The 13,533-nt window shown below is 29.3% G+C and overlaps 1 protein-coding gene across 4 annotated transcripts in view; it reads right to left on the reverse strand.

The window, feature by feature from the left end:
- Positions 1–9,922, reverse strand: part of LOC121115573 (glutamate-gated chloride channel) — a 263,024-nt gene extending 253,102 nt beyond the window's left edge. For 2 of the 4 annotated variants that reach the window (XM_040709661.2, XM_040709659.2), the window contains exon 1: positions 9,561–9,922. The gene's annotated coding sequence lies outside the window, so the exon portion shown is untranslated. The remainder of the gene's footprint in view (positions 1–9,560) is intronic. The other 2 variants (XM_071887606.1, XM_071887602.1) reach the window with 1 other exon arrangement.
- Between the last annotated feature and the right edge of the window lie 3,611 nt (positions 9,923–13,533).

Here is a 13,533-nt window from a genome sequence, read left to right on the forward strand (position 1 = left end):
TAAATCCTATAAATTTATATTATTCATAGTCATTGCAGATATTAAAAAGATATAAATATACTTACACTAACTATATATGAATATTGATACATATACCTATAGTTTCTAGGCACATTTTATATTTCAATGTTATGTGGTATATATACCGGGGTGATTTGAAGTAAAATTATGTTAGTTGCTTAGTTTCTATATACTTATATATATCGTTAGAGATGCTAATTATATTCTAATTTTTTTATTTGATCGGTGGATATGGAATTTTAATATTTCGAAGCCTTTTTTTGATAATTTATAAAAGAAATTATACTAATTTAAAAATAGAGTATTTAAAAACAATAAAACATTATCAAAAAAATGTCAATTAATTAAGGTTAAAAAAAACGTAGGTACGTAAGGTCTACTGTAGGTAAAAAAAGGGCCGCACTTTTATTTCCAAGAAAAAAAGAGAATTCGAAATTAATCAATTATCCTTCGACAAAACTTGTAAATTATTATTTTTTCATTTTTTTCGACTAATTAAGTATGAATAGTTATCAAATCTCCCCTCAAACAAAGCATTATGACAAGCCTTAGAATATAAAAACAAACAAATATATTTTTATCTCTATTTTATAAGAATAGAATGTTAAATATATATCAGAATTACAAAAGATTTTTTTTTCTTAAATTGGTTGGAGAGAGTTGAACATATTAAATATTATGGTATTTCAATTACTCCATCTGAATTAAGAATTGTCGTATAGTCAATATACATTTCTTTCTCTAGGATAGACAGCGAATTGAATCTACACACATTGAGTTCAACAGAATAATTTATCCAGAGTACGTTGTCTACTAAGTTACGTCATTCAAAAAATTTGGTGATAATAATGTATTAAGAAATCAGATCATTAGACATTCGGGCAGCTTCTAAATAGAATATTCTGGAAGAGTAATTTCTGATGCATTATTTAATAATAAAACTTAATAGTTTGTGAATTTACTATGTCATTCAATTATTTCCAAAAAATTTTAAGGAATAAATTTTGATAAAATTTGCCCCTAGTAAAATGTAAGATATAATACAGGTGTACTATTTATTAATTGTTTTGAAGAATATGTTTATTTTAGGGTTGTCTAACGTACAGAGTATATTGAATTCGAAAAAAAAGACGCTCAAGTATTTACGTTAACCATTGTTTTTCATTTCACTATGTAAATATATTTAATTACAAATAAAGTAATCTTGAATAGCATTTGAAAAGGCTAAATGAAGCCAGTAATGTAGTCAATTTGTTATTTAAATCAATCAAAAGTAATATGAAATATGTAAGGGGTCATAATTTGCTGATATTTTGATATTAGACTTTGTGTACACTGTCAAAGAGACAAATTTTGTGTTAGTTTTTTTAAATCAATCAAAATCGAAGATTTTTGAGTATTTGTTTATAAATCGTAACTGACTAACTGTTCTTACAAATATTTATGTAAAAAGATTTTTTCTGAATAACACCTATCAAATTAAAAATGTGATTTGATAAAAAATACACATGGGTTCAAGACTTATTCGACAAGGCAATACGTTTGCTATACTCTAAGCTCATAATTAAAATTAACATTTTTTCTTGTTAATAATCCAATTATTATATATTTGCAATTTCATTCATAAAATTTTTTAGCCAAGTAGCTGTCAGTAGTGTAAACAGATATTAGTATGATTTTGCAACAGCAATTACGCAAAATAGGTAGTTAGAAAATAAAAATATTTTCTTTTTTTTTACATTATATTGCTTCTATGAAATGTTTTAAACTTGAAAAAAAAAATATTACCAATACATCCATATTCAATTTTAGCCTTCACTTACATTTTCTTAAATATATTTCCTTTTAAAGAGGTCCGTGGGCCAGAACACATTAAATCCATCTCTGTATTCTTATCAAACATTAAATAATAAACAATTCTGCATGAATTAGGAGAACATTTGAGCTTATATTTTGTAACTTTGTCATTATAGATAAGATTCTCACATATCCTTATATAATACAGTTATGTAGTAAATTTTACTCAAATAAAATTCCTACGTATTAATCTTTTATTAACAACGCTTTAAAAGCTTTAAAAATCATGTTTTTGTTGGATATAGATTTAAAATATCGACATCTACTCTTATATGAGAATAACATCATACGTAGGTTTTATATAGGGATTTAACTAATCTGATATATTTATACCTGTATGTATTATGAATACAATGGACACATATTTGATCATTGAAAAATGTTTCTAAATAACATTTTGTTCTTAAATTAGAATGCAGCATCCTTGTACCTTGCTTTCTTCTCAATAAACATTAAAATGATCTGTATAACCCGATATTTCTGCGTGGCTGACTTTCAATATGAAACACTTTCCAGCTCAATTGTGTTATATAAATATTTAAAAAAATTTTAAAGCAAGAAATCTTAAATAGCTAACTTATTTATTTTTCAAATGCACCTATTTTATATAATTGAAATTATATTTCGTCACTTAACAACAAATGAAATGTATTACCTTTCAAAGAAAACATTTTTATATTTACAAAAGTAATTAAAAAAAGATAAGTAAATAATTAAAATATTTTATTAATATGAAAAAATGTGTTTATCAACTATATTTTATGCTCTGGTCTCATATTTAAGGCATTACAAGATACAAGTACACTTAATTATATACTATTTGGTAAAAAAAAATTAACATTCAAAAAAGTATTCTGTTGGCACTAAAAGCAGAAACTTTTGTTAATTAGGCTTTTTTAATAAATCTAGGGATTAAAGCAATTTTGCAATGTGCAAGTTTTTAAAAGTTTCAAATTCAAACTAGTATAGTAAAATAAAGTTTCAATTTTGTTGACTAATGTTATATGAAGAATGCAATTGAGCAGAGATATATCGGTCCCAACGGTAAAATATAGTGCCTCTAGGCACCATAACAACAGTAAAAAATGACACAGATCCATGGGGGGTGTATGTACACTATAAATATACTAGGGGGAACACATTGAAATCATAAAACTTACTAAGTCAATAATTAATATAGACTGAGTGATTGAAATTAATTCATATATTAAAGCATAAACAATTAATTAGAATAAAAAACAAACTTGACCTCTCTAGCTTATGAACAAGTCGAGAAAATGACCCTTGAAGGTGATTGACGAATTCCTATTAGCGCCTCCAAGCAGTTGGGTGTCTCCAAGACCACTGTCTACAACATCAGCAAGTCTGAAACGTTGGCGAGGAAGAAGGAATTTGTCAAAAAGGTCAAACTGTACTCGGAGGAGCTGAATCATATCATGCACACAAAAGGTATAGTCGAAGGAGTATACATTAGGACTGTAGAGCTATCGAAAAGTGGGTGGAAAGAGCCTTGTGAGGGTGGAGAGGCCACTTTTGACACCAACAATGAAAAAATCCTGTCTCCTTCGTTACAAGACCCTTCTGAATGAGTATATTGAATTCTTTTAAACTCTTTTCTGACACCTCTACAGCCCTAATGACAACTCCTTCGACTACACCTTTTGTGTGCATGTCGAGGGGAAGGCCTGCAGTTTCCGTCATCCAAATACTGAGTCCCGAACAGCCACTGTCATCCAGCACTAGGACACCATGATAGATGATTACATCTGAGAGGATGCCAGGCCTTCCACTACCGTCTGGAAGCCATTGTTGCCGCTAAGGGTAGCTCCATTAATGATTAAGGGAGACCAGACACACATCTATTTATAATATTAATTTTTTTGGAATTCTCTTGTTAATTAATAAATTATATCCAGTTGTTTTTTTGAAATTCAAATTGTTCAGATTTTAATGGACCACTCGGTATGTAATTACCTTATTGCACATTTTTACATACTCAAACTTGAAACATAAAAAAAGTTCACTCATTCTGACCATCTGCATATGTACTACTTATCAAGGCCGTTTTTATAATCTTATAAAATATTTTAAATGAATTTTGTTACTCTTTGGTGCAATATAATCTCGTTTTATTTTGGGAATATGTTTACAGTTTGTCATAGTAGGCTTTTCAAAACTAACAAGGGAGACAACATAAAACTGAAAACGCTTCAATTAGTGAAGGATTCTATTTTATAATTTAGATGTACATATATTTTAATAATCATCTTATGTCATTGGGGTCTAGGAGCAATTATAAAAAAATTATAAGTTATATAGAGATAATTTTTTAAGGGATAAACTCAATTCTTCATAGTTGAATACAAAGCAAATTTTATTTATTTATATACGAGTATATATAAGTTATTCCATAAACAAAATTTTAGACACATTTAAGAAAAAGTATCTCCTTGGCCATTAAAAAAAAGTTTACTTTTTTATTAGCTACTAAACGTGTTTTGTACATTCAACATAAAACTGATATTTTAAGTTCAAGATTTTACTTCCAGATGATTTTTTTTCTATATGCCAATCTGAACAGTGATTTTTTAAATATTGTTCAAATATTTGATCATAATTCATTTAACAATAAGCTAATTATAACCACTGTTGTGTGAACTCAAGAGGGACAAAATCGAAGATTTTTTGCAGGATTTTATAATTGTTGGACTCAATAAAGAAATGACCATCGGCATAGTTGTAATTCTTGCGTTTGTCTTTCCTGCTAGATACGGAGTTAGATTTGGCTTTACTTATTCCCTCTCATAGCTGCTTGTATTTAATCTAATAAAACTTCATGACAGCCAATTTTCTCCCCTCCAAAACAATCTTCAAATTCTCAGCATTCCCATGTCATTTTTTTATTATTTTTCTATTCCATAATTAAAGACGTTAAATGTACTTTGTGTATATGAATAATTACTTAATATCTTGTTTCACAAGAGGTTTAACGAAAATCAGGATTTTCATAAGTCCTGTATTTTATCCAGTTAGTATACTGTGAAGTGTTAATCCTGCAATCATTTTAATTTGACTCATTCTACGTAGAATTAAAATACAATCTGAACCGTCTATAATAATTATATAGGTATATATATATATATATGTATAGTTACTACAAAAACCTATAATATAATTTGATATCTTAATAGTTCATATAATTTGATACATGTGCCTTGTATATTTTTGTGTCATAAACTTTTTTATTCTTATTTTTTATATATATAGTAAGAAATATACAAAATACACATAAAATGTATTTGTACTAAAATGTTTTAAGTACGTGGAAGTAAAAACTTTCATTTTGTGTAAATGTAGGTTCTTTGGAAAGCATAACTGTTTTAGCTTGGATGGAAGGTCATATCAATATAAATTTTTATTATTAAGCATTTATTATGCAAATTATGACCTTTTGTTTTTGATTTGAAATTATATTGAACGAAAAAAGTAATTACATATTTTTTATAACCAATTTTAAATATCATTAGATTTGACACTTGATAGTACTAGAATGTCCAAATTTAGATACATATTTAAACTCTTCATTCATATACGTAATAAATTCTATATTTCACGCTTCCATTCTCTAGAATAATAATAAACTTCAAAACTCACATAGTGGATCATATCACTGCCCAATAAGAGTTATGTTCTTTTCCATAGCTTTTGCATGTGTATAAAGGAATTTACTTACTAGTGCTTGGATATATGAGCTGAGAAATGAGCCTAATTTCACCTCTAGATACAATCAAATATTAGGGGGTGTCAGTAAGGGGGGGCTGAAGGAATTGTAGCCTCCCCCTACAAATATTCCAAAAACTAAATTCTTCATTTTTTTTGTTTAATTTTTCAATTCTTTTCTAAAAAAATCAATTATTTGTAATCAGCAATAGATTTTTGAATTTTTTTTGTGAATAGCTATGGAATTATGAAATTTTTTAGAGTTCAATTTTTGGTGAAGTGCTATAGATTTTTAAAAATTTTGGTGAATAGCTATGGATTTTTGAATTTTTTTTCAAAAATTTAAAATTTTTGGATGGTTTTTTTCATACAAATTACTAAAACCAATATACATATAATCCTGAAGAAGCCCCTAACATACGACATACCCTTCCGCTTCTCCTTTCAGGTAGCTCTAGTTTATTATAAATAGAGTTGTAAATTATATAAACTGCTGGTATGTAAAAAAAACAAAAAAACCAAAAACTTGGTAAATCGGTCAATGTTACTGATGTTTTGGAGGATGCAGCAAAGCTGTTAATGGTTTTTACTTAAACTATCTGCAAGCAGCTATGAGATGAAGTAAATTAATACAAATTCCATTTCGTGTCTAGCAGTATTGAGATAGGCAGAAATTACTCCGTTGTCGATCCTCAATTCTACAATTTATCACCCTTTAATGAGCATACGCCTTTGTGATTATACCTTATGTTTAGATATTCTCACTTCAAGAATTAAAGAATGGCTACCGAAAATATAAAAGATTTTTCAGATTGCAACTAAAAAAGTATCTTGCTTGTCAAAGGACATATTTTATACGTATAACTGAACTCGAGATACAAACATAGTTGTAGAACAAATTAAACTCGTAATTAGAAGTACAACTGTACTTTAATTTTCTGTCATAATTGCCTTTATATTTATTACAGTAAAACCTACCGAAGTTAATATTTTGGGTTCCCCACAAAAACCACATCATTTACATATCGTTGGGTAATATTAATAATACACATAGATGATAATCAAATAACATTTCATATAATGCTTTTATTTTCAACATTGTCGCAAACTATCGACAGGAATAAAAAATTTAATGTAGGTACTCTTTGCTGTTTCAAATACAGATACGGAATGTAGGTGGATCCTGGTAACTGACACATTTATAAAGGTCAAGTACTACATTGATATTAAAACCGGTACTTGCACCTCCACAGGGTCATTAAAAGATTGACCTACCAATGACGGATGGCCCAACTTTTACGGGAAAAGGTCCTCAAATTTCTAAGGTGGCCCCCACCTCAAAACAAAATATGAAGGTATTGTTAGCATTACAACACGTAAACTACAATTTTAATGATGTTATCACTTAAATAACTCGTCCAATGTAAGCTATTGGTTCTCAAACTGTCATGTGCAAACTTCATTCAGTCCATCATGGAAGATTATATATCATATAAGAACATTGACCTTACGATGAAATAATCCCACAAATTCCTGGGGAAATGTCATCAAGCTTGAGAGCTAGTCCTTACTCTAACAAAAAACCTTGCAAAGGCCCTTTACGGCATTTTTGTTTTACCAATAACAAAATTTACCTAAATACTCCTATCTATTTTGATACCAGAGCCCATACTAAAATGTTGGTAACGTGAGAACATTGTAGACATTCTACACTATAAATATATATATTACTTAGTAAGAGGAACTGAAGTAAAATATAATTGTTCACTATTAGTTTGGTAAAGAAAAGTACATATTATTATTACTTAGTACTTCCTTTTTTACCGAGAAAAATAAAAATATTATGTCCTCTTATCAATTATTTTTTGTCAACGACAACTTCAACCTTCCCAACAAACACAGACACATACAAACAGAAATATAATCGCTTTTTGAATTTAGTTTGTTTACTAAGTAAACATAAGAGTACTAGTAAATAAATTTGATAGCAAATAATCCACAATAGACGTATGTATGTATATAGAGAATCCTTGCAGATGAAATGTATAAAGGAGAGATAGATCTATTTACTTTCAATGACTTTTAAAGATATCATTATCTTCTGGATGAATATATATCTATATGATAAATATTACTTTATTCTTGAAATATTTTCTACAGATAGAATGATAAAAAAATGTTTATTTTTGTTGTAAAGATCATTTCCTTTTAGTACAAACTAATGACAAGTCATAGATAGCGGGTCCAAAACGGTTAGCGGACTATTGAATAGATAAAAAAGTTGGTTGCCCACGAAACATTTTTCAAAATATGGAGAAGGACCTATTCTTTGCGAAATAATCATGCACCTAAACGGTAACTTTATTCAAACCAACCAAAAATATAAAAACTTCATAATTAATCTAGTGAGTGATTCCGTTCCTTCAGACTTACAGATTTAAGTATTTAAGTTGTGGTGGAGAAGTGTTTATGTTTCTCTTTGAAGATGGCGTGCTCATTCCTTATTTGACAGAAAAGGAAGTCTTTATGATGACGTCAGAGAACCAGCTCAAACACCCTCTATCCAAAGGTAGCCCTTTGTAAAGGATCAAATTTATTTTCCAAAAATTAGGGATCGATAAAAATTTACAAACATTTTTTGCTGCCCCTCAAAGAACTGCCTCACTCACCTATACATATAGGGACTAAATAGAGACGGGCACACTACACCTTGCTGCTCGTCCCTGGTAATAGATATTAAGTAGTATTTTTTACGCAAACAGTATAAGAGAACTGGATCTACAAGAACATTATAGATATCGTAAATGAACCGTAAAAATTTAGATGATGATCTGTTAAGAACCAGGAATAATAACAAGCAAGAGCCACATAAAGCCCAGAACCTACATATATCCGTTTCAACCGTTACATCACTACATGATAATACAAACATATGTTTTTCATCTTCGTCTTAATGACTTGCATTGATCTCTCCAACAACATGAATAGTGAATAATGAATAATTATTTTTTTCATCTGCAATGATTTTTTGTGTGTCTAAAATATATATATATATATATATACACGGGGAGAAAGCAATATGAAAAAGAAAGGGGACTCTACTCAACATCAAGAAAAAAAAATGGTTATATATAAATAATAAAGGACATGCTGCTACTAATTGAGACTGTAGTTTGATTAGAAATATTTTTTAGGTAAGGTTATCATCAGGGAATCCTTATTTTTATTTTAAAAAGGTATATATTAAATTATTATTTTAATTAGAGAGTTACTAAAATGTCTTTAAAACATTAATAAAATCATCATTAGCATTTTTAAATCTCCCCCCTCTTTCTCCATTATTTTATAGCATTATATATAATTATGAGGTACTTTGAACAACTATGTACAAGCAGCAAATAGATAAGTTTTTAATTCCTCTATGTAAGTCTAATGAAATAATAATAGCTTTTTCTTGAATATATGTATATGTATGTTCAAAAGTAGAAGAAAAAAAAGTTTATTTTTTCCATATAATTTTTTTCCCCCTTACTGTTTTGTAAGAAGCGGATTTTCAGACATGGTTTTTAGAATAATAACAAATATAATATCAAAGCATTAAAAATGGTTCCTTTGGGGGAGAAAAAAAGTTATTGCTTTAGTTTAAGAAATCAATGTTGCAACCTCTTATGTTAACATTAAAATAACAGATTTATATTTAAATTTCATTCCATATATAATCGTTATAAATTGCATTGAACTCGTTAATTTTATTATAAGTTAACCCCCAAAAAAAAAAAAGAAGTTATATAAATGTGTTTTAAAGGCATTAATATATATTGTACAGCCATTTGCTATTCATGTAAGTGTGTTGCTGGCTTTCAAAATGAGAGAGAAAGAGAATAAATTTTAGAAACTGTCAAATTTGGGTGGTTAGCGTGATATATATCTCATATTATTAATAATAAATCAAATATCCTTACCTCTTAAAAATCTTATGTAACTATTTAAATTTGGGATTCATGATATCTATTCCGAGGTGTTTTTAAAGAATCAAACTCTTAGGGCTAATACCAGACCCACCTGCACGAACAAACTACTTAAAGTTTATATTGCAACAGTATGACAATATGTACCGAGAGTATCAAGTCTTATACCCAAAATATGAGATCAATTCGTCTACACTACACTTATGTTTATATGTATATTATGATATTTTCCCTTTTGCTAAATATGGTGACTATTAAAAGAAACTAAGGTTTCGTACTGACTTTTGTAAGGAGACTGAAAAAAAAGTATTAAAAAAATTCGGAGTAGTTTCTTCCTTCACTGCGCGACGTAAAACGAAAGTTATGTTTTCTCCTCTCTATTTCTCTACTTTTTCAAGTTTTTTTCTTCTTCTTTGCTTCGGCTTAAATACTAGCTGGGGGTTATTTAGGGTGTGTTTGTTAAATATATATCCTTTTAGTAAGCAAAAACAAAAAGTTTGCTTTTATTTGCTTTATACTTATAGTTGTTGTTTTTTTAGGAAAAGTTAAGTTATAGACCCAAAAATATTATATTTGGTTTGTGTAAAAGAAATGAATAAAAAAGACTGGAGTTTTGTCATAGTGAGAAGAACGAATAGCTTGAATGATCAACCCTGACAAATGGAAGACGCAGCTTCAAAAGGGAGCTTAAAAAAACAGTTGAAAAACATCGTTTCGATTAGAAAGTATCTTTTTTTTTAAATCTCTGTAATTTTTTAAACAAAAAATAAAAATCGGTGATGCGCCTAACTGCCATTTTTGCAAATACATAAAATATATATACTATACTATACTACTAGGGTATGAAGAAAAAAACAAGGAGAGAGAAGGAGTTGATAGCCGGCTTTCAAAAATATTATATATATATATGTAAGCCCAAAAGGGCTTTCGTCCTTTTAAACGTGCGTGTATGTTTTTTGCGAGGGCGCTCATATTGAGGGATGATCTAAAAAAGAAAAAGAAGAATAAAGAGGGAGAGCTCCCTCTCCCTCCCCCCCCAAATTTTTACCCTTCTCCTTTTGTCTTCTTATCAAAGATAACAGTCAATAAATCAAGGCTGTTTTTTTGTCATTTTCATTATTATTTGTACTTTAATTAGTTCTAAGATTGTCTTTAAAAAATAATTAAAAGAAAGAAAGGAAGGTAGGAATATGAAGTAAAGTAGAGAAAATGCCAGTTTTAGGCTGAATATTTATTTTATCAGGGGTCGTAGCAAATTAACAATAGAGTATTTTCTTTAAGGATATATTTATAGTAACTCAATAACTTATAACCAAAAAAATTATATGAAAATTATGTATAATTCAGATTGTAAATTTAATTATAACACACGGGGAGAATACATTACTAACACAAATCGTACATTTTATTTTGTTGTAAACTGATTCTTTTTTTTCATAGGTAGGAAGTGATCTTATACTGCAAGTCCACGTTTTAAGCCTTACTTTACAAGTACGGTTCCTTCAATACAAAAAAATATAGTATCTTTCAAAGCTGCAAAAAAAGCTACTTTATTTGAGTACTTAATATTCTGTGACAAAATTGAAATGACTTTCGAATCCGAGTCGAGTGTCACGTATTTTATTGTGAGATAATGTTGAATCACAAGTTTTCAAAAATATGGACTCAATTTTTCAAGTCCTTACCTGTGCTTTTTGTCAATATCAGTGTTCTTAAAGTTGTTGAGTGGTTGAACTCAAATTAGATCTAGTTAGGTTATGAACAATTCCAAACAGTTAATTATTAACCAATCATTTCATTTGACTGACGGCCACCAACTGATTTTGGGCCCTCTTTGCTGTTTTTTTAATTTTTTTTAAACGAAAAGGTGCGAGATCCACTACAGTACACAACATATGCCCCCTTTAGATTAATGGATACTTATCTTTACACATTTGGGTGCTTGATTAATCTCTTACATATTGAACAAATAACATAAAATTCATACTATTAGATTAAACATCAAACTATTTTTGCAAAAATAGTAATGCACTTCCTTCGGCTTCAAAGAGACAATCAAACCTTAAATATATTGGCTAACTCGCAGTCTTTCAATTCTTTGGTTATTCGTTCCTTGAGAACACTCTGATATGGTGAACGTTTAGTACAGGGCGTTATCTTAATAAGCGCCTATATACTGCAAGCAAAGAGCTTCACGTTAAGTGAGGTGAGATGGAGTCTTTCGCCAACAAAAATATCATTCATCCAAGTTATTCTGAAGTACATCTTGTAGGAAGGAAAATCAGTTATATAAACTTCCATCAACATTAAATTATACGTTAAATACGTATTGAAGAATTAATTGATTTTAACAGTTTTTACTCTGCCAATAATATATTATGTGTTACGGGCAATGTGGAAAATTGGTCATTTTTCCAATTGCCCGGACGTTATGTAATGCGTGGTGGTATATCATGATATAGAAAACCACCACAAAATGTATACCTTCTTAATTATCCAATATGAACATCTTGTAAAAAGTATCAGCAATGTACCAAAACATGATACATATATTTACCGCCGTATCCAGGCCCGTTATAGGGGTATTCTGAAAATACTAAATGAACCACAGGTCAACAGATTATATCAGTTGAACCACATAACGTGATAGAGATAACCGCCACTCAATGTATACATGCTGATGAACCATTCTAAATAAACTCTTAGCCCACGAGTCAAAAAAGTCTACGACAGGGTTGTATAACATGATAAAGATAACTGCGGGCATTGGTATTAAATTATGCCCAACGGGACAACATAATGTTTCGAATAATATAGCTCTAAGTCCAAAAAGCAGGAGCTGTGGGCTCTAAAAAACTACCTGTGTACTATAAAGGATAATGTAGAAAATGATAATTGAGAATGTATAGTATTTTTAAAATATTAAGAGCAATACTTAAAAATTATATAATACCAGGATTCTGATATTTTAAAATTTGTTTCTCGGGAGTGAAAACCTTAATCAGCATCATAAAATTGTCCTTATTCTTTAGGGATCATAAATGCCTTATTAACAATCAAATTTGTATTTTTTGCAAACAAATAAATTAATCATTCTCATAAGTATCTATGCGGTCGTTATAGCTGACACATTTTTTGACAGAAATTAAGTTTTTTTTTGTTCAGATTTGTTGAAATGATTTTTAAGTAATTGCACACCACGAAAAATAAATCGAATCTTGCTCACTTTTTGGCTTATTTCTAACTCATCTTTATTTACCTATTTATTTTATAAGATTTCATTTCATCATATTATCTACCTTGTTTAGAAATTTTGTATATAGAAAACCTTATTTGATTTTTTACATACTTCACCGAACAAATTAGTGTATTCTTCTTCTTATGTATGAGTAAGCAATGATATACTCATCAAAGTACTTTAATACATATGATATACTAGCAGGGAGGCGTCAACGAACAGATTTTTTTTTATTTAAAATATAAAAGATAACTCGAAACAAGTCATTCATGTTACTCTCAACTTTTCATATGCATACTCACTGATAGTTACTCAATACTTGGATGTTATCTCCTCAAAAATCATGATTTAAGTAAATTTCTTGGGCGTAAAAACAGCTGTGCACCAAAAACTCAGCACGTCATATATAAAAGAAAAGAATGGGTATTATATGTCTACACGCCTATACTATAAAAGCAAAGTACATCGACGCCTAAAAACTCCAAACAATGCCGGGTCTTCCCGTTAGTGTTAGTGTAGGTTAGTGTGACTTCTTACCGTAGCGTCGATGACTTGAAGGGCGCCATAGTGTCCACATGGGACAAATTGTGGGAGAGGACCATCTGTACAGAGTATAAAGTAGTTCCGATGCGTCTGAGAGCTGTAGTTGCCGGTAATGGTGGTCATGTGGAATGAACTGGCACTCATTTTGAAAAAAAATTCACGCTAATTGCAATGGTATGAAGAGTT

Source organism: Lepeophtheirus salmonis, chromosome 1, assembly GCF_016086655.4.
Source record: "Lepeophtheirus salmonis chromosome 1, UVic_Lsal_1.4, whole genome shotgun sequence".
Classification (NCBI taxonomy): Eukaryota; Metazoa; Arthropoda; class Copepoda; order Siphonostomatoida; family Caligidae; genus Lepeophtheirus; species Lepeophtheirus salmonis.